This window comes from Mytilus californianus, unplaced genomic scaffold (assembly GCF_021869535.1).
Source record: "Mytilus californianus isolate M0D057914Y unplaced genomic scaffold, xbMytCali1.0.p SCAF_5, whole genome shotgun sequence".
In the NCBI taxonomy this organism is placed as follows: domain Eukaryota; kingdom Metazoa; phylum Mollusca; class Bivalvia; order Mytilida; family Mytilidae; genus Mytilus; species Mytilus californianus.
This window is the reverse complement of record NW_026262701.1, coordinates 94,818,532-94,845,515: the sequence shown is the minus strand read 5'-3', so window position 1 is coordinate 94,845,515 and position 26,984 is coordinate 94,818,532. Positions and strand designations below refer to the sequence as shown.

At 32.7% G+C, this 26,984-nt stretch overlaps 1 long non-coding RNA gene across 4 annotated transcripts in view; it reads right to left on the bottom strand.

Annotated features, from left to right (window-relative positions):
- Positions 1-17,510: 17,510 nt before the first annotated feature.
- Positions 17,511-26,984, bottom strand: part of LOC127700286 (uncharacterized) — a 68,893-nt gene continuing 59,419 nt past the window's right edge. For all 4 annotated transcript variants that reach the window (XR_007981522.1, XR_007981523.1, XR_007981521.1 and 1 more), the window contains one exon: positions 17,511-17,844. This is a non-coding gene — a long non-coding RNA (uncharacterized LOC127700286). The remainder of the gene's footprint in view (positions 17,845-26,984) is intronic.

The window sequence follows — 26,984 nt, the reverse complement described above, 5'->3', positions numbered from 1 at the left end:
ATGAAAATTTATTAACGTGAATGCAAATATTCATAATGTTTTTACGGAAAGTAACTTTTGTGTCATCTTGACAACCGTACACAAAGTTCATTTCACTTTTCTACCTTCTAAACACAAGAGTTCGAATTCTTTTGTTCTATTTAATCCGCATACCGGACTGTATAGACACGTATCCCTTACCTATTATACGGTCGATTTGAGTTGGTTTTGATAATGAGATTTATTTTTCAATATTGCAGATATACGCTCCATTATTCTATATTTAGAATGCAAACTTTTTTCGTTATCCGATGCTTTATCCATTTATTTATATTTTGTGGGGAAAATATGTTTTAGAAGGATACTTTGCTGACAAAATTCAGAAATGTCGAAATCATTGTTTGTCTGGATTTGTATATGATTGATTAAAGTTGAAAATTGAGATAAAACCAGTTTTTTCCATTTATTATAAAATTATTAAATAAAAAATTCCCTATAGAGGTTGTATTTTAGAAGGTGTGCTCGATTAAGGATTGTTCTGTGTTTTCTTTTTTAACTGGAATGAAAGTTTAAAATGCTATACGAGTCCAAATACAAAAGACATTTCCAGGCAAAATAATTTATATCCCTCGAAGTGCCTTCACTTATTGTATTTTATCCATTTATTGATAAATAATTTATAGAGGGTCACCGATTTTTTTTAACTGTTTAAATCATTCTAGTGCATGTGTCACAAGTCAGAAATATAGAAAAAAATAAGATGATAAGATTTTGATGCGCAATGCATTCCAAACGCACGCCAATATTTTCCTTTTCGATGTTTTTATTCCCAATGCAGTGTAGAATTGCGTAACGCTAAAATATAAGTATCAACAGGATTTTGGACAGTGTTCATTGCATATGTAGTTTGAATATGCATATTCAGGACGTGAAAATGAATATGAACCCGACTTTGTACTAGTCCTACACGCTGGTCTACAGTTTTTAAAATGCTATTTCAAAAGGTCCACAGGATGACATAACACTCGACCCGGAAACATAATTCTTATTCCAGACTATACATTTTGCTCTTACTCCTATACTGTATATCGCGTGCTTAGCAGAGATGACTCCCATCTTTGATTTGAACCATCCGGATATCGAACCCAGGACTTTCCGCACCCAAGGCGAGCAAGCTACTACAGGACCACAGAGGCGGTTATGAATATTGAAGATGCACATACCTGTATATGTATATTCAAACATAAGAAACAAGAATATGTGGCAGTTACACACTGTGCCGCCTGACATTATCACATCTCCATATTCAGAAAACAAGTTAATTGGAGTAAAACCCTTAATTTTTAAAGTTTTAAAATTGGAACGGGACGGATGAACGGACGGACAAAGAGACAAGAAACTATAATAATCCCTTGCTATTATTAAAGGGAGGCGAATGATACAAAAGTGATATTAAAACTCATAAGTCGATAAAAAAACAAACAACGCAATGGCTAAAAAATAATAAAAGACAAACAGAAAAATAACAGTACACAAAACACAACATAGAAAACCAAAGACTGAGCAACACGAACCCCACAAAAAACTGTGGGTGATCCCAGATGTTCCGAAAGGGTAGGCAGATCCTGCTCTACATAAGTTGGTTATAAAAATAAAAGAATCCTACTCAACAAAACTACAATGAATAATTCGATACATGTCTTTGTCCGTTTTTCAGACGTATTTGTTTAAGTTGCACTCCATACATTTCACAAAAACAATTTGTGAGCAATGCATCTTTAAAAAAAAGAAGGGGGAAAAAATACTGATCTAGTAAAGTGTAATCATGTTGTTCTTGAAGAGTCATTCCAATAAATTCCATATTCCATTTTATAAAATTATGCGGTAAGATGACAAAGTGCTACATTGTATCAGATACATCTGTTATCTGTATTTTTGAGTCGGACTAAAGTATCTTGAAATAAATTATAGAATTATGCTTAAAATAGGTTAATCGTGTACACGTTTTACATTCCGGCGTGTTTGAAACTCTTGTTTTAACTTCATAACTTAAAAAATGAGAATATCATCTCGCTTCAGATTTCATTATTTTTATTATTTCAAACTTAATTTTTATTTTAGTTGTTTTATAAATTACTCATTTGAGAACTAAATATATGGGTCAAGTGAAATGACCAAAGAAATGATCGGTGCATGTGATTCCGATTACTGGACTTTTCATTCCCTTAAAGGTCGTTGTCAATAAAATCTTCAAGAATTTGAAAATATGTAATTTTTTAAAAAAGCAGGTTGGGTTATTTTTTTAATTACATCTATTCCAACATATTGATATGTGTATTCAACGAGCAAAAAAAATCATGCAGTCTATGCTCCCCTCAGTCATGCTTCAATGCAATAGGCCGATATACGTTCAGATACGTTGGTTATGTAGAGTAATGTCATTTTATTGGAAATCTCTATTAATCATATGTAGTAAACAAAACGCCTACTTTCTACAAAGGTAATCGATATCATGCAAATACCATAACTAGTCTTAGATTGGGTACCACTTTATTACCTGGTCATTTAGGCCAATACATCCGCAATGTATCTCCAATGTGCAATACATGTGGCTCTAAAGAAGGTATAGAACATGGACTAATCATCTGTAGTAAACATGCTAAAGCTAAACAAACGTTACAAATAAACTTGAATAAGGTCCAACTTCAAAAACTCAATATGAAAATATTGCTAGACCCCCGAAAAGAAAATCAACAGTAAATCTGGTTATGTTTAGTACAGTGCATCAAAGAAATTGGTCACCATAAGTTTATATAACAGTATATGAAATGCATATTGATTTAAGGTCAATTTCTTAATAAGGATAAATAGGAAGGATTGTTTCGGCTTTTCTCTAAATTATACTTCTTTGTATCAATTTTCAGTAGGCGTGTTAAATTAGTTCATCCGTAGCCCGAGGAGCTTGGTGTTAATACAACATATAAAATGCGACGATACTCATTTCATCGTTAGCCCCCGCGATGATATCTCATCGGTTTAAGGAATTATTTTTTTAAGGAATGAATAGGTAGGATTGTTTCGGCTATTATCTAAATTGTACTTTGAATCAATTTTCAGTAGGAGTTTATATTGGTTCACCCGTAGTTCATACAAAATTTACGTTAAAATTTAATCATCATATCGAGAAATACCTTAAGGAAAACTTTGAAAAGAAACTTAACTATATTATTCGCGTTTTAGGAGAACATGGCGATTTTAATCGGTTTAATTTTGGCTGTGCTTTGTGGATTTCGGTTATACGTCCATACATTGCCCATTCTTGTGGTGTATGGTACCCAACGTCAAAATCCGGAACCGAAATGCTAGACAGCTGGCAGTACAAAGTCGCAAAAGTTATAATAAACTCTAAAATGAACTTTCCAAAATGCTCTGTGTTATCAGAGTTAGGATGGGAATCTCTAACAAATTATATGGACCGCCACAAGGATCACATATTTTGCTAGATTAGACTCTCTACCTGGTACAACATATTGCAAAATGATTTTTACCGAACTTAAGTTATTAAAAAATGAATATTTTAATCATATAAATGGCATATTCCAGTCCACTGGACTGGACCATTATATACATGGAAACGTTAATATAAAATCATTTAATAAGTTTTTTGGTATTGACGCTTGTAATAAGCTGAAGTCCGAAATTCTAGAAAAGCGAAGCCTAGGTGATTACCATTCATTTTATGTCACACAAGCACGACAATCGTATTTATCAAATGTAGACGATTTTTGGGCCTCTCGTTTAAATTTCTGGCTAGAACGAATTGTCTTCCATTGAATGCTGTTTTATTCCGCATGAAATTGAAAGATAGTAATGCATGTGAAACTTGTTGTACTGAAGAATCCGTTTTAGATATACTGTTAGAATGCCAAGCATATACTGATATTCGAGAACGTTTCCTTTCTGATTTGCACGATTTCCTTCTTGATGCAGGAACCGGCGTGTTTTTCTCAGAGTTGCCTCGTTTAAATAAACTTCAATTTATTATCGGAGACATAGCTTTTTTGTTCGGTGATGATATCGGAAAAAAGGTTGATGAAATGGGAAAACAATATCTAACCTCACTCATTAAAGCTCGCAATGAGTTGTTGCATGTTAATGTCTAAATTATTTAAATGTATGAAAGTTTGAAATTGTGTCAAGTTTATGTGAATATGCATGTATTTTTAGAAAAAGTTTATGTAAATATGTGTAATCTTTTAAAAATGTGGCAACGTACTTTTACGGTTTCTTTTATTCACTTTTATAATTTTTATTACCAAATGTTGGGTTTTAAAAGAAATTGTTTTACGAATATATTGACATTTTTAATGATAGTGATGTTTTTATTATTGTACACTGTATTTATAATATTTATAGTTTGTATGACGCAAACACTAATACCCTGTTGGTGTTTGCCCCCGATGTAAAGGGGTAATTTCTCAATAAATATATATATATATATATATATATATATAAATGCGTATAGTATCGGTTGTTCTAAGGGCATATTTTAATAAGAATTGAATAGGTAGGATTGTTGAGGCTTTTCTTTAAATATTACTTTACCTAAATTCAGAAGATGTGTTATTCATCATTAAAAAAAATTGCTAAAGTGACAAAAATACACAATATTAGATTATGCTAACTAAACAGAAAATCGGGCATATCTTTGGCTTTTTTCGAATTTGCGACTCCAAAAAAATTATTTTTGTCTGTCTCTCTTTATGAAGTTTAATTTTTTTTTCTCGAGGCCGCAAGTCAAATCAAATACGTTAAAATTGGTAATTCGTAAGAACTGGTTCGTGTTAACCTAGTATAAAGGAGCAAAATGCAGTTTAAATTACATATACACCCTTTGGTTATTCTTTAGTGTTACCCTTGACCGTCTTTCCGTCGGTCCCATTTTCGTTTCCGCACTCTAACTTAGGTTTTCCTCTTTCAAATTTTATGAAACTCATGCACTATGATAAGAACCAAACCTCGCACACAGAGTACGAATTTGGGCAGTAAGTTACTTACCGCACTAGAGTTATGCCCTTTATAACCGGAAAAAATGCAATTTTTTTTTCGTTTCCGTACTTAGTCTAGCAGTGAAATCAAATGCTTTTAAAAAGTATTGTACGTATAATCAAGCAAACTTGAGCGGGGGCATTCGTATCCTCAGACACATTTTTCTTTTATTTGTTTATTTTATTCTATTGCGTTATTTTTTTATATTACATGTATGTACATATAATGACTTCATCCAAATTTTATTCCTAAATTCACATTCACAATTTGGCATAACAAATTTTAAGTAATCCGTGAATGCTTTCTCAGTCTGTTTGCAGCTGGTTGCTTTAACTTTTGTCAAGTAAATTCGTTATTAACTTTTGGCAATCAAAATTCTTTCAATCTTTACTTGCCAACTGGTGTACTGCAATAACATCGCTGCTGCTATTTGGCATTGCTTAGCCTTTTCTCCTGTTCCAGATTTTGGTGGCACTTAATTTGATAGAGACAGAAATGTTCAGAATGATAAGATCTACCTATCTTTTGTATATTAACATTTAAACAGTCAGACGACTGCTTATAGGAATTATTGCCCTTAAATGACAAATTTTATATTTTTTTTACCATTTTTGCCTCATATCTGGAAAATTATAATAGATAGATGGAAACTTTAAGTAGAAAATATGATCAGCAAGACAAGAAATACTTATAAGTCTAATTGTCTACTGACGACTCCTTATAGGAGTTTTGCTGTCTAATGAAGATTTTCTTTTCATTTTTTGCGTTTTTGCCTAATATCTGAAAAACTATAAAAGATAGATAGAAACTCAAAGAAGCAAAAATGATCAGCAAGACAAGGTCTTCAAATAAGTATACAATTCGAAATTGTCAGTCCACTCCTTATTGGAGTTATTGCTCGTTAATGGTGATGTTTACCCATATTTAGTGTTCAGTCTCTAATCTTGAACAATTATAGATACTTAGCCACATTAAATAGCAAAAATGATCAACAAGACAAGATCTACAAATAGGTCATTTTTTGCCAAAATCGTTAGTTGACTATTTATATGAGAGATTGCCCTTTAATGACAATTTTTGTTTACCCGTTTTTGTGTTTTGGGGCAAAACGTACGGAAGATAGAAAGAAACTGAAAACATAAAAAAGTATCAGCAATATAAGAAAAGAAATTTTGGTCTTGAATTCTATTCTAGTGCACAATGTTGGATAGTGTCCATTGTTGAACATGCACATAGACCTAGGGGTGCGACACAGGCTCTTTAGAGTCTCTAGTAAGTTTTATTTGTCTTTTCAAATTTTTTATAATTCTTATTTATTCTTTTTTTTTTTTCACTTTTATCTTATTAGTTTTATTTCTTATCTATTTTCATTATAAAAATAAGGAGATGTGGTATGATTGCCAATGAAACAACTATCCACCAAAGTACGGCTTTCAACAATGAGAAAAACCCATACCGTATAGTCGGCTATAAAAGGCCCCGACCTGAAAAATATGAAACAATTCAATTGAGAAAACTAACGGCCTAATTTATAACAAAACAATTTACGACAAACAAATATGACAAAAATGAACCTACGACAACCACTGAACTACAGGCTCCTGACTTGAGACAGGCACATAAAGAATGTATTGGAGATAAACATGTTTATGAGCGCTAAAATCCTCCCCCTAACCTGAGACAGTCGTGTTACAGCACAACATAAGAACAAACTATAAAAATCATTTGAAAAGGGCTTAACTCATTAGATCGATACAAAACAGAAATACTTCTAACTAAAACACAGCCACGTCATTAACAGCTAGCTATAAGCATGACCTTGTGCAATACCAAAATAAAGATATCGACAGATTATAGTCAAATAGTTCCTTTGACGACAAAATATCAGATCAAATAAATATTCACTGCATGAAATGACCAACACAACAATAAGAAAGGTAATAGTGACAATCAAGTGGGTACCTAAGACTATGTTTCATAAAAACTCCACAGGGAGAGAAAAATAAACACTACACAAAACGAAAACAAAACTAAAGCAAAAATCACAGAATTTGTTTTTAAACACGTTTAATTTAGTTCATTTATATGTTTTGGAGTTTAGTATGACGTCCATTTTCACTGAACTAGTACACAATTTTGTTTAGGGGCCAGCTCCGGTTGCGATATTTTTTCGCGGTGTTGAAAACCCATTGGTGTCCTTCAGCTGTTTTTCTACTCTTGGGTCGGGTTGTTATCTCTTTGACACATTCCCAATTTCCATTCTCAATTTTATTACGTAACCAACAGACACAAACAATTTTCATGTTCGGTAGAGCAATCCGTTCCTGCTTCACTAGAGGCACCCGACGTGTTACATACTTCAGGTAACAATTCGTTGATGTAACATATTGATTGCATGTGGCGTCGACAAGTGGATTTTATCCTTGGTCATCGGTGGCACTTCATAATGTTTTACCAAATCATGATGCCTCTGTTTATCTTGAAAAATTACTCCAACTCTATTAGCAAAAACCTGGTTCAATTACTTTCTTGAAAGCAGCAACCGTCTACCAAAATAAACTTGATAAGAAACTCGACCCTTGAACATCGTATCAAATTGGAATATATATATACTAAAAATGCAGCTGCTGCTGGAATTTTTAAACCTACCTTTTTATTACATGATTGATAACGACAATAACCTTAATCATGAGAAGAAGGATAAATATGTAATCAGATTAGTTCATATTCTAATTCAAATAATATTTTGTTAGATTAATGCTACCATTTAGGTATTTGCTGGGTTTTTTCCGCCACCAAAGCAGATATAAAGGCGAGATTTAATGTTTAAAGAATACGTGATGTGTACGTTGCCATCGAAAAACCAAGTCGTAGGAATACACATTAAAAGTGTTATTTGTATGAGTATTTTTACAAAATATAATGCAAAATACAAGACAAAATACGTCTTCTGTTTATTTTGACTACAATTGGCAGTCATTTGGCCTAATAATTCTACAGCTTCTGTTTGGTTAATTTAGCATGTAATGTTATCTAAGGTTGTTATGCAACGAACAATGCTGTTTTGTGTTGAATGGTACATTGAATTTTAAATAGAATCACCCTTTTATTCTGTAAATAGTTTCTTTTGTTAAGAATAATTATATGCAGCGATTATTTTACAAAATTCCACATGGGGAAATTACCTAAATAATAAAGGCATAGAGAGGTTAATTACATCTTCCTGTTTATAAGTAACACAATTATGCTTATTATTACTATATATATAGTAATAATAAGCATAATTGTGTTACTTATATATATATATACAACTCGTCTAAACATCAGCCCAACAATGTTAGATCTATAAATTTGCTTTCGCAAATTTTTGTTCTTCCCTCGTATAACCAACACTGCTGGTGATCCGATGGATAAATCTGTTGTAGAGTTGTCACTGGTTCAGACGTACTTATATATATATATATATATATATAGATTGCCTAACAATGTAATTTTAACACACTATTCAGTATGTAAATATAAGAATGTTTAAAATATTTACAAAATGATGAAAATAAACGCGATATTTCGCTAGACTAACTAGCTTTATCAAGCGTGCATCTATCCAGGTGAAATCGGATGTAGATGATAAAAAAACTTTTGCAGCTCAATGTATATGTTGCACTTGAATTTAGCTGCCTTGAAAATAATACATAATTTGGATGAAGTTCAAGATTTTTACAAAATTGGTAGTTGAAGTTAGCAACGTCCATTGGCCAATATTACAGGATAAAAAGGACGATGCTGTGTACTAAATTAGTCTTTATCTTTCCTGTATCTTTCTCATCTTTTTCGTTAAGACCATCAGGTTCTAAAATGTGGAGTTGGTGGATCCAAAAATTTTCTCTTCTCCTTCTCGCCGTGGTGTCCCACTCGGTGTTGACTTCTATGATTTGGAAAATAACATTATCAAAAGAATGTGTCGTTGAACGAAGATGTCTTGTGAGAGGACAGTTTTTGTTGGTTTTGTACCATGAACGATGGTTATTGAGCCGAATATTAAATTTGTCCATTGTTTCTCCCACATACTGAATGCCACAAGTGTCACATGTTAATATATAAATTAAGTTCTCCGTTTTACAGTTGGAATTTGAGTAGATGGTATAATTTTGTTTAGTAATGGAGCTGATGAAAGAACTGCTTGTATTGGCAGCTTTACAACACAAGCTGTTCCTTCGACCACATTGTTTGTAGTAACCGGGAGATGGAGTAGGCTGCTTTGCTAATACAGATGTCACTAATTTGGGAAAAAATTAAGAAAAAAAGTTCATGGAAACCACCTAAGAGTAAAAATGATAACTTGGAGTCATTCATTAACTACGTGAGGTCTGATATAAAGTCCTGTATAACAAATACAAGAAATTATAATTTATCCAAGTCAGAAAGCATTGCTTTGAAAGCGTTAAAAGATCAAGAGGATAGCGTAATAAAACCTGCTGACAAAGGGGGCGCTGTGGTTGTCATGAATAAAACAGATTACATAGCAGAGGGAAATCGCCAACTTTCAAACTCCATTTTTTATAAACAATTAACCACAGATCCAACACTAAATACTATTCGAAGGATCAACACCATCCTTCAAGAGATGTTCGACAAAAAGCATATAGACAATGACACCTTTGATTATCTCCGACCTCTTGAGAACGAAGCAAAGGCCGGAAGATTCTATATGTTGCCTAAAATACATAAAACGGGCAATCCAGGTCGACCAATTGTTTCAGCAAATAGTCATCCAACTGAAAAGATATCAGAATTTGTAGACCATCATCTAAGACCTCATGTGAAAGAACTACCCTCTTACATCCAAGATACGACTGATTATCTAAAGAAAATGGAAAGCCTCAATCCTCTACCAAGCAATACTATACTTGCATCCATGGACGTGTCTTCTTTATATACCAACATTCCACAAGACGAAGGAATAGCAGCGTGTGAAGAGGTATGGAACACTCGTAGTGAAAAAAATCCTCCAACTGAGTGCCTTGTTACACTTCTGAAACTAGTGCTAGAGAACAACAACTTTTCTTTCAATGAAAAACATTATCTCCAGATAGACGGTACTAGTATGGGCACAAAAATGGCCCCGTCATATGCCAACATATTTATGGGCCAACTTGAAAAACGCCTCTTGGCTAATGCTCCATACCAGCCCTTATCATGGTTCCGATTCATTGACGATATTGATTTCTAATGGACAGATTCACAAGAACATCTTAATGAATTTCTAGGACACTGTAACTCTTTCCACCATTCAAAAAAATTTACATATGAATCATCTATGGAGAAAATAAACTTCCTCGACACTACGAGTTACATCAAGAACGGAACCATTATAACGGACCTTCATACCAAACAAACAGACAAACATCAATTCCTTTCTCCTAAAAGTTGCCATCCTAAACACTGCTCCCGTGGCATCCCGTTCAGCCAGGCATTGCGAATCAAGAGAATATGCTCTACTGAAAATACGCAAAATGCAAGACTTGGACAACTACGTAAACATCTAGTTGTTCGAGGATACAATAACAACATCATTGATAGCGCTTTCGAAAGAGCAAACAAAACTAGTCGCCAAGAACTTCTAGAGTACAAAGATAAGAATAAAGCAGCTAACAGAACACCCCTTGTACTCACTTACCATCCTGATTTTAAAAATGTGTCTTCCACTGTTCAGAAGCATTGGAAAATTATAGAAAATGATTCAAATCTTAAAAAAGTATTTTCCGCACCACCAGTCATGGCCTTCAGAAGACCTAAAAACATCCGTGACAAATTAGTGACATCTGTATTAGCAAAGCAGCCTACTCCATCTCCCGGTTACTACAAACAATGTGGTCGAAGGAACTGCTTGTGTTGTAAAGCTGAAAATACAAGTAGTTCTTTCATCAGCTCCGTTACTAAACAAAATTATACTATCTACTCAAATTCCAACTGTAAAACGGAGAACTCAATTTATATATTAACATGTCACACTTGTGGCATTCAGTATGTGGGAGAAACAATGGACAAATTTAATATTCGACTCAATAACCATCGTTCATGGTACAAAACCAACTAAAACTGTCCTCTCACAAGACATCTTCGTTCAACGAAACATTCTTTTGATTATGTTACTTTCCAAATCATAGAAGTCAACACCGAGTGGGACACCACGGCGAGAAGGAGAAGAGCAAATTTTTGGATCCACCAACTCCACACTTTAGAACCTGATGGTCTTAACGAAAAAGATGAGAAAAGATACAGGAAAGATAAAGAATAATAACGTACACATCATCGTCCTTTTTATCCTGTAATATTGGCCAATAGACGTTGCTAACTTCAACTACCAATTTTGTAAAAATCTTGAACTTCATCCAAATTATGTATTATTTTCAAGGCAGCTAAATTCAAGTGCAACATATACATTGAGCTGCAAAAGTTTTTTATCATCTACATCCGATTTCACCTGGATAGATGCACGCTTGATAAAGCTAGTTAGTCTAGCGAAATATGGCGTTTATTTTCATCATTTTGTAAATATTTTAAACATTCTTATATTTACATAGTGTGTTAAAATTACATTGTTAGGCAATCTATAATTTTATTTGTGTAATTGAATTAATCTCTGTACTGATTAATCCACACTCCCATAGATTTGTATGTCATGTGCTGCTATTTATAGGCACTTATATATATATATATATATATATATAAGTCTGAAAATTACACCCAACAGTGTTAGAATTAGACTTTTATGCTGACAAATTTTTGTCCCTCAACGGGATTCGTATATATATACAAATATATATACAAGTCTAAATTGCATACCTTACAGTCAAGCCATCAGACTTAAGCGAATTTGCTCCTCGGAATCCAAACTCAAATATCGTTTGGGACAACTAAAAAAACAACTAAAATCAAGAGGATACAAAACCAAAAACATCACAGACGCTTTTGATAAAGCCCAAGAAAAAGATCGAGATATCCTCATGGAATACAAAGATAAGACAACCCGCGCAGATAGAATTCCGTTCTTTGTCACCTTCCATCCCGATTTGACAAATATTTCATCTACTATCCGCAAGCACTGGCGTCTTATCGAAAATGACTCTTCCTTAAAAGAAATTTTTCCCTCACCTCCTGTTATTGCCTATCGCAATCCCAAAAAATCTCAAAGACATACTTGTCACATCTAAAGTAAAGAAACAAGAGACTTCTAAAATTGGGTGTTACAAACAATGCGGAAGAACCAATTGTAAGTGCTGTAAAGTCGCCAACACTGACCACTCTTTCAGCAGCACAGTAACAAAGCAGCGATACAACATCTAAGTTACATCTAATTGCAAAACGGAAAATAGTATTTATATTCTTACTTGTGGAACTTGCAAGCTGCAGTATGTTGGTGAAACAGAAACGAAATTCAACATCAGACTTAACAATTACCGGTCTTTTTATACAAAAGGAAGAAACTGTCCAATTACGAGACACCTCTTAAGAACAGGGCATACTTTTGCAAATATCACCTTTCAAATAATTGAGGTAATCCAAAATTGGGACTCCCGAAGGAGAAAACAGAGAGAAAGGTTCTGGATGCATCAGCTACGTACTCTTGAACCTGATGGACTTAATGAGAGAGATGAAAAACAGTTCTACCCAAAACCAAAGGAATAAATCCTGAACTTCATTCTATTTAACTAAAACAACTATTTGTTTTGATTTAAGAATTGCTATGTACAATAAGCGGCAAAAATATTTTTCTAGACATTTAACATTGAGCTGCAAAAATTTCTTTACAGCCTCTAACTTTTACCTGGTTAGCTGCACGCGCCTGATGAAGCTAATTTGTTTAGAGAAATATTGCGTGATTAATATAAAATATAACAACTAATTTTATAACACTCATTAGTGTGTTAAAGTTACATTCTTAGGCACTTATATATATATATATATATATATATACCCAAATTAAATAATGCACCATATTCTTGCGTTTATTGAAAACCCCATATTACTTTGGGTAGATATACACTATCTAAATGATTGGCAACACTCATGATAACAATGACGGTTCGTTAAATTGAAACAATATTGTTTGATCAAGATACCAGACGCCCTTGACAGCTGTTTAGTACAATGATTGTTTAATTTGAAAAAAATGTTAAATTTAAGTTAAATTTAAAATTGCTGTGAAATTTATAAAAGGGCTTGCACTTCAATAAAAGTTGATGTTGGTTTACCATTTGTTTTATATAGATGTAGAACAAAAGAAAACATATTAATTGATCTGCAACTGGGAAACGCAATTTAAATTGTAATAGAAGACCATAAATAATCTCAAGTAGATAATAAAACAAAATAATAAGTAACTACGACGCTGCAATTTCACAAATTCGATTCAAATAAACAACGGTTCTGGTATTCTATTCCTAGCTGAATGCAATTGAAGCCGACAAAGACAATAGACTGCATTGATCAGTTTCCGCAACTAATAAAAACTACAGAGCGAGAAATGGAAATACAAACTAAAAATATATGTTACTTTACTTTCTTTAATTTGCCGGCTACAAAGTATACAGTTAAAGTAACAGTCAATGCAACGGAGGACAAGGGACTGTTGATGAATCGAATTGTGTAAAAAAATCAATTAGAGGACTTATGACAGTGCATATCGATCCTGGTACATTTATATAGGAGTTAAATAAATTCAATGCATTGAAAAGATGCAAACGGATTATGAACTTTTCTGCCCGATCCATTTTTTTCCGAATAGAAGAATGGTCATTTATTTTGTCTTTTGGAAATGTTTAGATAAGATTACAAGGACTATGATTAAGACAAATGTTTTATCAAATCTGTAATTCTTCCATTGGTAGCTTTAGCTGATAGTAAATAATTTAATTCATATCTTTTATTAGATTTTTGAACTATTCACACATCATTGCATTTGTATAAATTGCATTAAAGAGAATTTAGTAAAAAGAAAATTTAAAAGAAAATACATCTTCCTTGTTCCTTTATTGTTGTGGACCATAAATAGGATTTATAATATGGAGAAATGAACATTTTAATTCTTAAATTACTTCTAATACGCTACCTTGCATGTATATCTTTTTATACTTGACCTAAATAGCTGTTTTCGGTCAGGATTTCTGTGTATATAATGTTTAGTCACGTATCTCTATTGATATTCATACCTCATAATCTAAACAAGCAATACATTGATTGTTACTATGTGAATAAAACTGCATAGATTATTTTATAAACCAATCAGATCAATCCAGGAAGTTAACAGCTGTTATGTGTTTTAGAATTTTTTGTAAAAATTGTATTCAGTACTATGCCTAACTCCGAATAAAATAAAGAGAAAATTAATCATGCCGAACTAGTTTATATTTCCCCGCCAAAACCCAATTATGTGATAGTTTACTTCACACGTACGTTTCCCGGGTAATAACGGGATACAGAATGTCTTTGATATTATAGATGAACTATTCCCAATCAGTTCAAATCTGTATAGCCTGTTTATTCCAAAAACGTAAAGTTAAGACTAGGAAGGTCAATATCATTTTTTTTGCCGAACTAGAATGGTTTCTTGTTTCGGTTTCATATGGTTAAAAATAGCTACAACTAAAACATTTCCTGATAAAATATGTCAATTCTATTTTTAGATGGCCATGGCAGTTTTATGTAATCAGTTGATCTCCATTGTGTTATTAATACTGTGTAAATGATGATGAATGTTGATGATGACTAATCATCAATCAATACGTTTGGTTCTGCATGAATGAAGTCGTTTTCATGGACCTCATGTGTGTTTCAAAGGTTATTGTCTCTCTGTAAATGAAGTTAAAGAAACTTAATTTGATAACACTAATCATAGATGAATTCTACATGTTCTAGCCTTGATTTTTTTTTAATTGTTTTATGAATAATCAATGAAAATGAACCCAAAGTCATCTACAAGCATATCAACGGTCTTTAACTAAATTAATTAAGAATGTTAATAGAGAGAAAAGGTTGTTCAATCCAAGAGAAGACATAGGACAAAGGCCCGTTCAGTCTAAATTTCGTAGGGTTTTTTTTTTGGAATTAAAAACATTAGAAGCTGGAAGATATGTTCCAAATCTGACTCCACAAATGACAAGATTTTATACATTATTTTCATGCTCTAAATCGACTTTCATCAAATGCTTTTTATTTGGGCGTCTTTTTACTTCACTTGCATATACATTTAAGCTAAGGAAGTTCCTTCGTCGTGTTTCTCATGAATATAAATGGGTATTTTATCATTTTGTACCCACTTTGTGTATAATTTAGTTCTCTTGACCTTGACGAAAAAAAGATAATTGTTGTTTACAACGCATTCAAGTATCGTATTACTTTAACATGTCCTTTCAAGTATGTGATTAAAGATAACGAATTAACCTCTTTTCTGTGCCAATTTTGTCGTCAAAGGAACTTCCTTGTGGAAAATTTTTAAACACCCTATTAAAATAATTGCCATATATGGCTATCTTAAAATTTTTAAAAATAGTTTCATAAAGTATGAAACACCGTCAGTACCATAACAGTACTAGTTCAGATTGAGTGTTCAAATAATAAGAAATACATTCTTTCTGCGTTTGGACTTTTTAGAGTTGTGCTCTTTCCCATTAGTTATCTATTCAATGTCATATCTTACCTATTGCTCGTTACTTTATTCCTAGATGTTATAATCTTCCTTTCCCTATTTTTTTCTTTTATCATCTTCTTTTTCTATTTGATTCTTGTTTGTTTTTTAGTTTGTTTTTTTTTTATAAGGGAGGGGGGGTCTTTGATTATTTTGCTTTTTATTATTCCTTTTGTTGGTTGGGGGTAACAATTAGCCAGCAGAAATACAATGCTTTTAGTATCAGCAGTTAATCATCAAAGGAATTTCTCAAAACTTTTAATTTTTGTAGCACATTAAACTAATATTTAGTTACTTCTATTTAGCATTTGTGACAGGAACATCTCTTCAAAAGATTACAGAAGGTCTCAGAAATTACATGTGATTTTCATGTTATTAATACTTGACGTGTTACTCGGGTTTTCCAACTGTTGCGAACATTAAGAAGATGGATACAAAAGCTAATGCGGAATTAGGAATGATAGTATCTTTTAAAAAAAAATCTGGTTGGTACAAATATGTAATTATATATAGATAAAAATTTTACTTTGCTGAAGTTGCAGAAATATAGAAGATATAGGAATCTTGTCACAAACACCTATGATACAAGAGACAACTTCTAATTTTTCCCGATAGCAATTTCTTTAAATTCATACAAAACTAAGGTGCGGATTGGTAGTTTTGCCTGTTTGTCAGGTTTCCTTGTGCACAATCCTATTACATCTTTCCAGGCGAATTTGCCCCTCGATATCATCTGACTGTTTTACGCTGAGTACACCATTCTTGTTGTCTTTTTTATTTTATTATCAATTAATAGGGATGCTATTGTTTTTTTATGAAATATAATACTCGTACTTGCACTCAAACAAGAATTATATAAAGAGCGTATTTGTTCTCAATTGTAGGGTTTAAAATGTTGAAATCAAAAACAGGTACTATTAATGATTGAGTTCTTTATGGACTGTATTCGAATATCTGCGAAACAGGATTGTGTTACGTAAGACATATAAGTATCATCAGTTTACGTGAGGCATAAGCTAAATACGTTCTCCTCTATCATGTTCATTGTATTATTATTTTGCAAACATTTAAGAAAAATAGGACAATTTTAGAGGAAGAAAAGTCATCAGTCGAAAAAAATTACATGCAACATAAATTCAAATCTAAAAAGCCGGTAAGTCAAACACAAAATATCACATAAAAACTTAAGACTGAGCGACACAAAGCAAAAATGACTCAGAGTAAGAGTTGTCTCGAAAAATGATACGTTAAGATTTCAAAAATATATTTTGTGATGGTTTTTGCGAGTGTTTGATACATTAACCGAACGATTGTTAGTCATTGATTTCACTTCAGGATTAATTGTTCGACGGGGAATAACTCAATCTTATTTCATTTAACATTTGATGAACGGAATATCCCATGTGGTTCATATATCCGATCCCGCAACCGGCATATGGACAAATATGACATATGACATATGATGTTGCACCATAACCAGCATAATACGAATGTCGATGCAGGATCCCTCTTAGAAAAACTGCTGAAAATAAAACATTTGGAAATCTGTGTTTTCTTTCTTTCTGTACTTCCTTAGCTTGTTGATGTTTAAATATTTATCGAGTTTAAAGATGGCGGCTATATCCGCCAAAAGATGAATTCAGCTACTAACTTACATCTGAACCGATATTGCGCGACCTGATATATGATAGACTAAAACTCAATCATTATATTTCCTAGTAATGCTTTGTATATTACTATATTTTGTTGTTATACTCGGTGGTGATGGGGTCTGCCATTACTCGATTTATAAAGATGCAACTTTGTATATTTATTTAGTTTAAAACAAATCAAACGGCGTTCATCAGAATAGAAAAAAATGACAACATCAACTTCAGTGCACGTTGCTTTGTTTCACAAATATCTTTAGTATCTATATGTGTAAATGATATCTATTTAAATGAACAAATTATCCAAAATACAAAAAAAGCATATATTTAAATAGGCTGCACAACCCATCTTCATCTGTATTGTTGTTAATTGCAATTTTGAATATGTCTGCGTTCAATTGAGATAGATATGTGACAATTTCTTTCGTGATTTCGCAGATGCATCAAGGGTAAGTATGTCCAAGAACTCCGTTTTTATCCCTGAAAATCAAAACATATAACATTGCGTCAAATAAGCAGTTACAGTGTTTATATATAAACATTTGTTAATTCAACCCTTTTCATTCTCACAGCTCAATATATTAAGAGCCTTAACCACCAAAATTAAGGATATTTTTTTATTGTTCTGAAAAAAAAAGAATTAAAATACCAGACGTATGATCTGGTACGTAAGCCGCGGGTTAAGGATACATTTATATAAGACTCATAAGTGGTGCTTTTATCAAAACATTGGCCCAAATCAATTATTGAATTAAATAGTCTTGAAAACCAAAATTCAAAATGAAAAGTTGTACTACTAAATCTAGCTATGGACATATGTGCCTAGGATTACAAGAAACCTTAATGTTTCAAATAACCTTTTCATTTTATGAACTCAAAACTTATGCAAATGATATGTACGGTCAGTATTATAGTTCTTCATAATTGACTAATGTCCTGTTGACAACCTCGAGCTTGAGATTGAGGACGAAACGTCATGAAGCAGTTGTATCGACAAAGTGTTTGTAAAAGGTTTTACACAGGTACCAACCCTATTCATACAATCTTTCAATAATTTTAGTTTACACGTGCTGCCCCTCTTTTCTTATTATCAGCAGTTATTATAAGATCGTATATATAAACGCAAGAACACACAAAATAAGAGAAATAGCAACGAACATTGAATTAAACATCTAAAACAAAAACACAAGGAAAAAGGAGAGTCCTTGCCCAATTATCTGTGGAGTTTGGTGGTAGTGTTTAACCGAATTTTGATGACATTCTATGTTGTACTTTCTAATATGAACTTCTGTTTCCCTGAATGTTCGATGTAAATTTAATCCAAACACAACTGAACGGTAAGAATACAAGAATAAAAAATACAAAACATTCAATTTTTACATCGATAAATTTTAAATGGAGGAACAGATTAAATTTGAGAAATACAGTGAATCTTTTTAAGAGAACAACATTATAGACAAAAAAAAACCTGTACTTCAGTACTGTCATGAACAATCGTATTTTGTTTTATTGCAATTTGCTGTTATTACATTTTGGAAATCGTTTTAAATTAATGAATGCATCACCCTCATGCATAGCTCTGATAATTTGTCCTGGTTTGGCTAATTTTTTGTTGCTGTTCTTTTTAGTTTATCATTTCTTTTACGTTTGAATTATGTTTTTGATTTCGATTTCAAATTTTTTGGCCTCGAGATTCACTGAAGAGACATTAATTAGACAAGCGCGCATCTGATGCAGAACAATTGAGACCTTCAATAATATAACGTGAAAAGTAAAATAACAAAAATTACGCACTCCAAGGAAAATTCAAAACGGAAAGTGCCTTATCAAATGGCAAAATCAAAAGACCAAACATATCGAAACGAATGGAAAACAACTTTCATATTTCTGACTTGGTAAGGGCATGTCCTTATTAAGAAAATTGTGGATTAAACCTGGTTTTATAGCTAGCTAAACCTCTCACTTGTATGACAGTCGCATAAAATTCCACTATATTGCCGACAATGTGTGAACAAAACAAACAGACAAAATAGGCAAAAATGTCAAAAATTATGGTACAGCAGTCAACATTGTGTTATAATCTTAATACCTATAAAACAAACAACTATGTCAACAAAGAAAAGAAAATGGCATATAGACACTCTATACACAAAGCACATACACAACAAAGAAAGACAAGAATATAATAAATGACCATAGCACAATAACATAATGGCGGGATGTATAAATACCGAGCCCCGCCTAACGGATATTACAAAAAATGGACTAAACAGCAATGGTTAATAATATATAAAGACAAATAAAAAGAACACTATAACACGTTATTAAGATGATAAACAACGTCAGTATCTAGAATCTACCTAGACCATCATGCATTATTTGTGAACCTGATACGGAATATTTATCAACAAGGTCTTGGTATCTTCTGATGAACTTTTCTAAAAAAAAAAAGGACGAGACGTTCTTTGACATAACCCTGGTATATCAACTTTCTGCTCAGACACTGGTGACGTTTAATAAAGTCTGAGTAGAGGCTGCAAGCTCTTAAATACTCATGTATCGTTCTATATAAATAATATTCGTTAGTAACTTGACCTGTGTAAACAGAACACTTGTATAATTCGAAGTGTGGAAGAAAGGGTTTGATTTAAACAGGTTTCACTTCTTAAATAAATTATTGAGCCAAATATTTATCTTAAGGTAACTTGCAATATTAAACGCGGCTTGCCTCTTGGCAAGCTGTCTCGTCTATAAAGCTCATCTGGGATGCCAGGCTATCTAAATCGTCTAGCAAGCTCAATATAAACCCAATTGAGGCGGCCAACACCATATTACCGATAGGAAAAAGCACGAAGAGACATCGACGAATGACTATAATAGCATATGGAGCTTGTTTTCTAAATATTAAAACCTTCCCTTTTTATAGATCTATGGAGGAATAAACACCAAAAAGTTAAAATGCAAACACCATTTATAAACAAGAAAAAACATTTTATTAAATTATGATTTGAATTACAGAATGCAAAATTATCAATAAAATTGGTATTTTGTAATACCAAAACATAGAATTATTTGTTGATATATTGCTTAAGTTATTTTCATCACAGACATACTTTTATACTCGTGACCTTGCAATCTTGACACAACACGCAATTACTTTCTGCAATTAGACTCTTGAAATCAAACACTCCTATTTTCTGATTTCCCTTCTTTTATTTGAGTAAGAAATACACTAGGTTTCACGTGCATAAGATATATATGATAGTTAAAACTTTATCAAACGGCTTATAAAATTTTCTATCCCTCTACAGGCACAGATTTCCTTAGCCGTATTTGATAGAATTGTTCTTGGAATTTTCAATTTTAATGCTCTTCAACTTCGTATTTGAATTTGGCTTTCCAACTGCTTTATTCGGGCGCCACTGATGATTCTTATGTAGAACAGAGGCGAAAGATACCAGAGGGACATTCAAACTCGTAAGTCGAAAATAAACTGACAACGCCATGGCTAGAAAAGAAAAAGACCAACAGACAAACAATAGTACACAAAACACAACATAGAAAACTAAAGACTGAGCAATACGAACTCCACCAAAACCTGGGGGTGATCTTAGGTGCTCCGGAAGCGTAAGCAGATCCTGCCCCACATGTGGCACCCGTTGTGTTGCTCATGTTTGTACAAACCCGGTAATAAGTCTAATTCGGTAGGTCGCATTCGGAAAAAGGGGACGGTATAGTAGTTACAACATTAGGAACATATCCGTTATCATATGTATAACGGATATTCCATAACGGTCAACTAACTTGTGATGGCGTCCGTAAAACTTACGAAGGGATGATTTTAACTTCACCACTTGAAACTCTTGGTTTAATAGCTTCCTTGTGAGCAGCAACCCTCTATCTAGGAAATCATAATAGGAAATACAAGTCCTTGAATACCGTATCAACTGGGAGGTATATACTCCGTATACAGGCGCTGCTGGAATGTTGTTACATAGAAATGGAAAGTTCACAATTGGGAAGCTGAAAACATCTCTCTTGTCGTAACGTTTTGTTTTTAACCGACCCTCATTGTCAATTTCAAGATGTAAGTCAAGATATGAGGCAAACTTAACTGTATCTGTAGTATCCTTTATCTCTAGTTCGATGGGATAGATTCGTTCAACATAGTCACCAAATTTTGTATTATTTAGTGATAGAACATCATCTATATAGCGGAACGTAAAGTTAAAGGATATTGCTAACTTCTTACCTTTCTTCCTAAGAAATTCCTGTATGAAGTCAGCCTCATAATAATAAATAAACAAGTCGGCAAGAAGAGGGGCACAATTGGTTCCCATTGGAATTCCGACAGTTTGTTGAAAACACGTCCTCCAAACGTAACAAATATGTTGTCAATCAAGAAATCAAGCATCTTGATAATATCAGTTTCAGAAAATTTGTTGTTTGAATCAGAGTGATTTTTTACAAAGTAGGATTTATCCTTCCCTTAGACAAGATACTTGTATCTACCTTGGCCATTCTTTTTTATGAACCAAAGCAGGACCAACTCTTTCAATTTGTCAAATGTTCTAACACTATTGCAAGATGAACTAGTGTTAGACTGTATGTACTCTAAAAGATCTTTTGAATTTGTTAGTATCCACATCTGATTCACACCACCTCTAGAATAGGTAGTTTCACAATAACTTTGAAGCCCAGCTTTGCTTGTTGATAAAATTGATGTTAATAATTTAGAAAGAAGTTTCGTGGAGCACTTGGAAGACCCAGCAATATACCGTTGTTTATAAGGACACTTATGTAGTTTAGGTATCCAATACAGTGATGGAAGATCCAGTTCTTAATCTTTGGTCGAAATTTCAAAAGAACATAGAACATACCTATGATTATTCAAGAAACGCGCGTCTGGCGTGCCAAGTTAGCCTGGAACCTTTGATGAGTTTTTTTAACACTGATAAATTGAGCAGCGGAAATCTTTTAAGCATTAATTTTTGGTCAAATATGCTATTTTTTTCACATCAGTTTAATGAACGTTAAAAGATGATTGATTCAACTGTATATTTTTCTTCTGTTTTTTCTGTTCTCGTTTGAGGAATTTGTGCGATACGTTCTCACCAAACATATTGCGATAGACATACTTTATAATGAAGGCTAATTCAAAAAGCTGTTTGAATACATAGTGTATCATTTCATAACATTTCCCTAGTTTACAAGAAACTTATCATAGATACCAGGCTTAACATTCTGTACTTCAGACGTTTTTCAGCGTTTCGCCTACAAAAGACTCACCAGTGATGCTCGAATCAAAGGAGTCAAAAGGACCAAATAAAGAACGAAGTTCAAGAGCATTGAGGACCCAAAATCCGAAAGGTTTTGCCACATACAAGCCAGTATAATCTATTCCGAATATTGTCTTTTAAATTTGATATCACATGTTCCGATTTCGAGTAATTAATTTCGATTACAAGTTACCAGAGATGGGTGTTTTAGATACGCATTTTATGATTATGCGTATTGGAAAAGGCTCGGAAAGTTGAATTAATAGCACTAGGTTGATGCCAGTGATTATAGTGGAATGTCGCTGATGGATAAATATCATTGATGATTGAATGTGGTAGATGGTGGTGCAATGACACGGATACTTAAGTGTAATTCCTCGTGAATATCATAAGGTCGGTTGTAAACGCTTTTGTAGTGGTATAATGTTACTTTTTTTATATTTGAGATATTTTCAGTTTTATTTTTTACGTATCATGTTATTTCCATCACCAAAGACAAAAAATCAATTGTCTAAATGCGCATATACTGCATCCAATTAACTTTGGTATCTCGAAATTTGGTCTTAATATTGATATAACATATATAAAATGACAAAAATACGTGAATTCGTATCCTGATTTGGTGTTACTTAAATTGGAATCATAATAATCATTCGCTTTTGAAAACAAAATGTTCAACCAGGTTGTGCGACAATGGCCAGTATTTTTATATAGACTGTGTTACTCAGAACACGACAGTTGAATAATTTGTTGCACTAGATATCAAATTATGCATGTTATACAATCTATTTTCATTATATCGCTTTTTTATACATGTACCATATTGTATACAACTGAAAATGATTTTGGTGCGTCATTGTACAAACAGGTAAATTATAAATTTCATGAATAATTGTTTATCCTTTTCAGATGGTCTGATCAATAATATTGTAAGGTTAAACAATATGTAATATGTTATTAGATGATTCTTATGATCAATTCATCCTTTCTCCGTATGAAAAATACGACATAAGAAACATACGATAATAAAACGATCAACGGGGAATAACGCTAACTTCTTTCACAGAACATTTAAACATGAGGTCTTATGTGGCTGTATCGACCACCTTCATAAAAGTGCTAAACCGTAGTACTTTGACCTTTAAAGGAAGCCACAAGTACTCAATCAACAAACCAAAAACGACCCGCGAGTGGAGAAACGCGGTAAATTGATTTTTGAAAATCCTTAAAAAAATTAAGGGATGTGTTTTTTTGTTTTTTTTTTTACCAAGCCTTACCCAGCCAATAAGATGCAATTTACCAATAAGACTCTATTATAGTAAATCTCCAGTTAACAAACTTGTCATTTCGGTTTCAGTACGCACAACACGTGTTTCTGGTACCTATAAACGCTAGCCAAAAATATATTCAACAACCAAACACATAATAATGGTTGTTTGGGCATCGATCTCAAAAGGACAAAATTTTATTTGAAGCTTGTTTAGGTCTGTTTATAATCAACCAATTTATGGTAAATGTAATGAAAGGTTAGATCATGCCCCTGTCTGTTGTTAAGTAGGAAAAAAATCGACCGTAAGTTTTTAACTTTTCTTATTTTTTTTTTTTTTTATTTTCTTATTTTTTATTAAACATGAAATACGAAATAGAACAAATGAATTTTGAGCTCATGGTGTATGAGTTAGCCCATAGCAAACAAAACATCATGTTAAATAGTGTTATTCAAATGTTGACTAAAAATAAGTTTTTCCTTATAAATCAGAGTTTAAGACAGACATCTCCGTTAAAAACGAAATAAGTCAACATGCACGACACATTACATTTTGAGTAAATGTAACTTAAAAACCAGGATGTTTTGACTGGGAGGATGACAATAGGTGTCATTCTATATCACATGGATTCATTTCCGTAAATATATTGAATCGGGTCGCTGAAAATTTGTTTTTATTCAGAAACAAAGTTTTGAATCTGGAAGAGAGATATTTGAGCAATCAAAACATTGTGGGCGTCTCCTTCTTATTGAAGGAGATTGTCGATTGGTCGGTTCCTTCTGTGAAATATAGAATTTGTCACAAACAATTCGCATAAAAGTAAGCTCTCACAACCCCGTGTCGTTCATAGCAAACACCCCGCATATGGCGTTGAAGACTCCATTGTACTCATACTTTTATCATTCGTGAAACAAGGTTTACCTGCTACAGAGATCGAGTATTTGTGACTTAGTGACAATTAAAACTCAGAAAAATCATGCTTACTATCGCTCATAAATTAATTCAAAAATTTAAAATGAACAGTTTTAAGTTTGTTTATAAATCGCAGAGTAAATCCCTGAGCGAATCGTTCATCCAAAATATTATTGAAGATGCATTTGAAATGAAGGAGATTCGGTGTGATCTAAAATAAAACAATTACTACCAAATGAAAAGCATGCCAAACAAATTAATAACGACCTTCATACACAAATAAAAGACATACATTTAAACCGTTATGACGACCACCAACAACAACCACTGGACAACAGTCTCCATGCTTTAGACATTTAGGATTCAAACATGATAATGATCGCTCAACAATTCCACTAACATTGAATAGTTGTAAAATTGTGCGATGTAAGAAACAAAAGTGTTAAAATAAAGCATAATCTTACAAGATTTATTTAAAGTCGGGTACATATATAACAATACAATAAAAGCTCTGTAAAGCTTAAAGCCGACAATTACAAAATTATCAGATCGGAACAAAACACACAAACAATTATCAAAATGACAATAAGCATAAAGAATTTAATAAAGAGGATTCTTAAAATTAACTTTTCAACAACAGAGTTACGTTATTCGGGGATTATAGCAAATTTCAGATTAAAGCAGTTTTACATATCTAACTAATAAGAACCCAAGGTAACACACACTTGGAACACAGAACGTGCTAAGATTGACATTACATTGAACATAGAAATTTAGCAAAGAACTAAAATTATCATATTTTTGGAGCTTCTGATTTAAAAAAAGTTTTGACGTTTAATTTGATCAAATATCCGAGTAAAGTTCTGCACTAAGATTTGTCCTCCTTTTATATAACAAAAACTATTATCTGTTAAGAAAATAAAGATTTGACACAAAATTAGTTTACTAGAACAGTTGAAAAAAGAAATTAATTACGAAATTAAGTAGCTAAAGATCACTGAAAACAAAATATTGCACAAAAATTGTTCTAAAATGGTTAAGCTAATCTTTGACTAGGTTTAGAATAAACCTTAGTATCATCAAATGATTCTAACATTTTGGAGGCGTAAATTAAAAGTAAAAAATGTGATTGTATTCATAATAAGAATGCATTGCTACGGAGTATTTAGCTGACATCATTATCAAAACGCTATCAAGTTATGTATAATGTGTTATTATGGATTTTCTGTCAAATTTAATATAAAATCTTAAACAACACAAACTAAAAATATCAATTGATAAGCAGCTCTGCCAAGAGCGCATGATACACTCTCGATATGTATATTGTACTTATTGCAAAAATCTATATGGGATATTTAGAGGCCATTTAATCAGCAGATAATAAAATGGCTTTGTAGAAAAACATGCATGCATGAGAAAGCCTCAGCCGTAAACATATTGTGCCAAATATTCCCGTTAAAGGTCCAATGACTCCAAAATGACAAACCACAACATTGTCAAAATCAAAAGCTAGTCTGTTTTCTCCAATCATAACAACAGTATTAAGTGTGTAAAAATGTGATCAAAGCATACGAGAGCTAGTGCATCTGACGACCAAAGTCTGATAATCATATGGATGAAAAATCAGATAAAATTTAATCAACGGTGTTTTATATTCCAACAATCATGTAAAGTTTGCAGTCAATCAATCCACGCAAACTTAAGTAATGGTTCAACAACTGCAAAACTTACTAAAATCTGGCAATTTAGGTCCATGAACTTTGAACTAATAAGCAGAATATAAAACAAAACTAATTGAAAAGAAGCTTCCTTTCATTAATCTCACAGTAATGTACAGTTTTGAAGAAATCAATCCAGACATAGAACGCGATGTATGCAACATTGCCGTATTTCAAACGGTTAAAGTGTCGTTACTCTGGAACGACACATTCAAAAATATGCAAAGAAACGGATAAACGCTTTCACATGCCAATTGTAAAAGTGTATTATAATCAAATGAGAATTGGTTAAAGCAAACTTAAGTTGTCGCACGAAGTATGGACAGACGGACAATCGTATCGAATAATACGTCCCTCTTCAATGGGCGTAAAAATCAGCATTTGTAAAATGGTATTATAAATATCTCTGTACTGATAACCGCAAGTTTTGTTTTCTTAGTCGA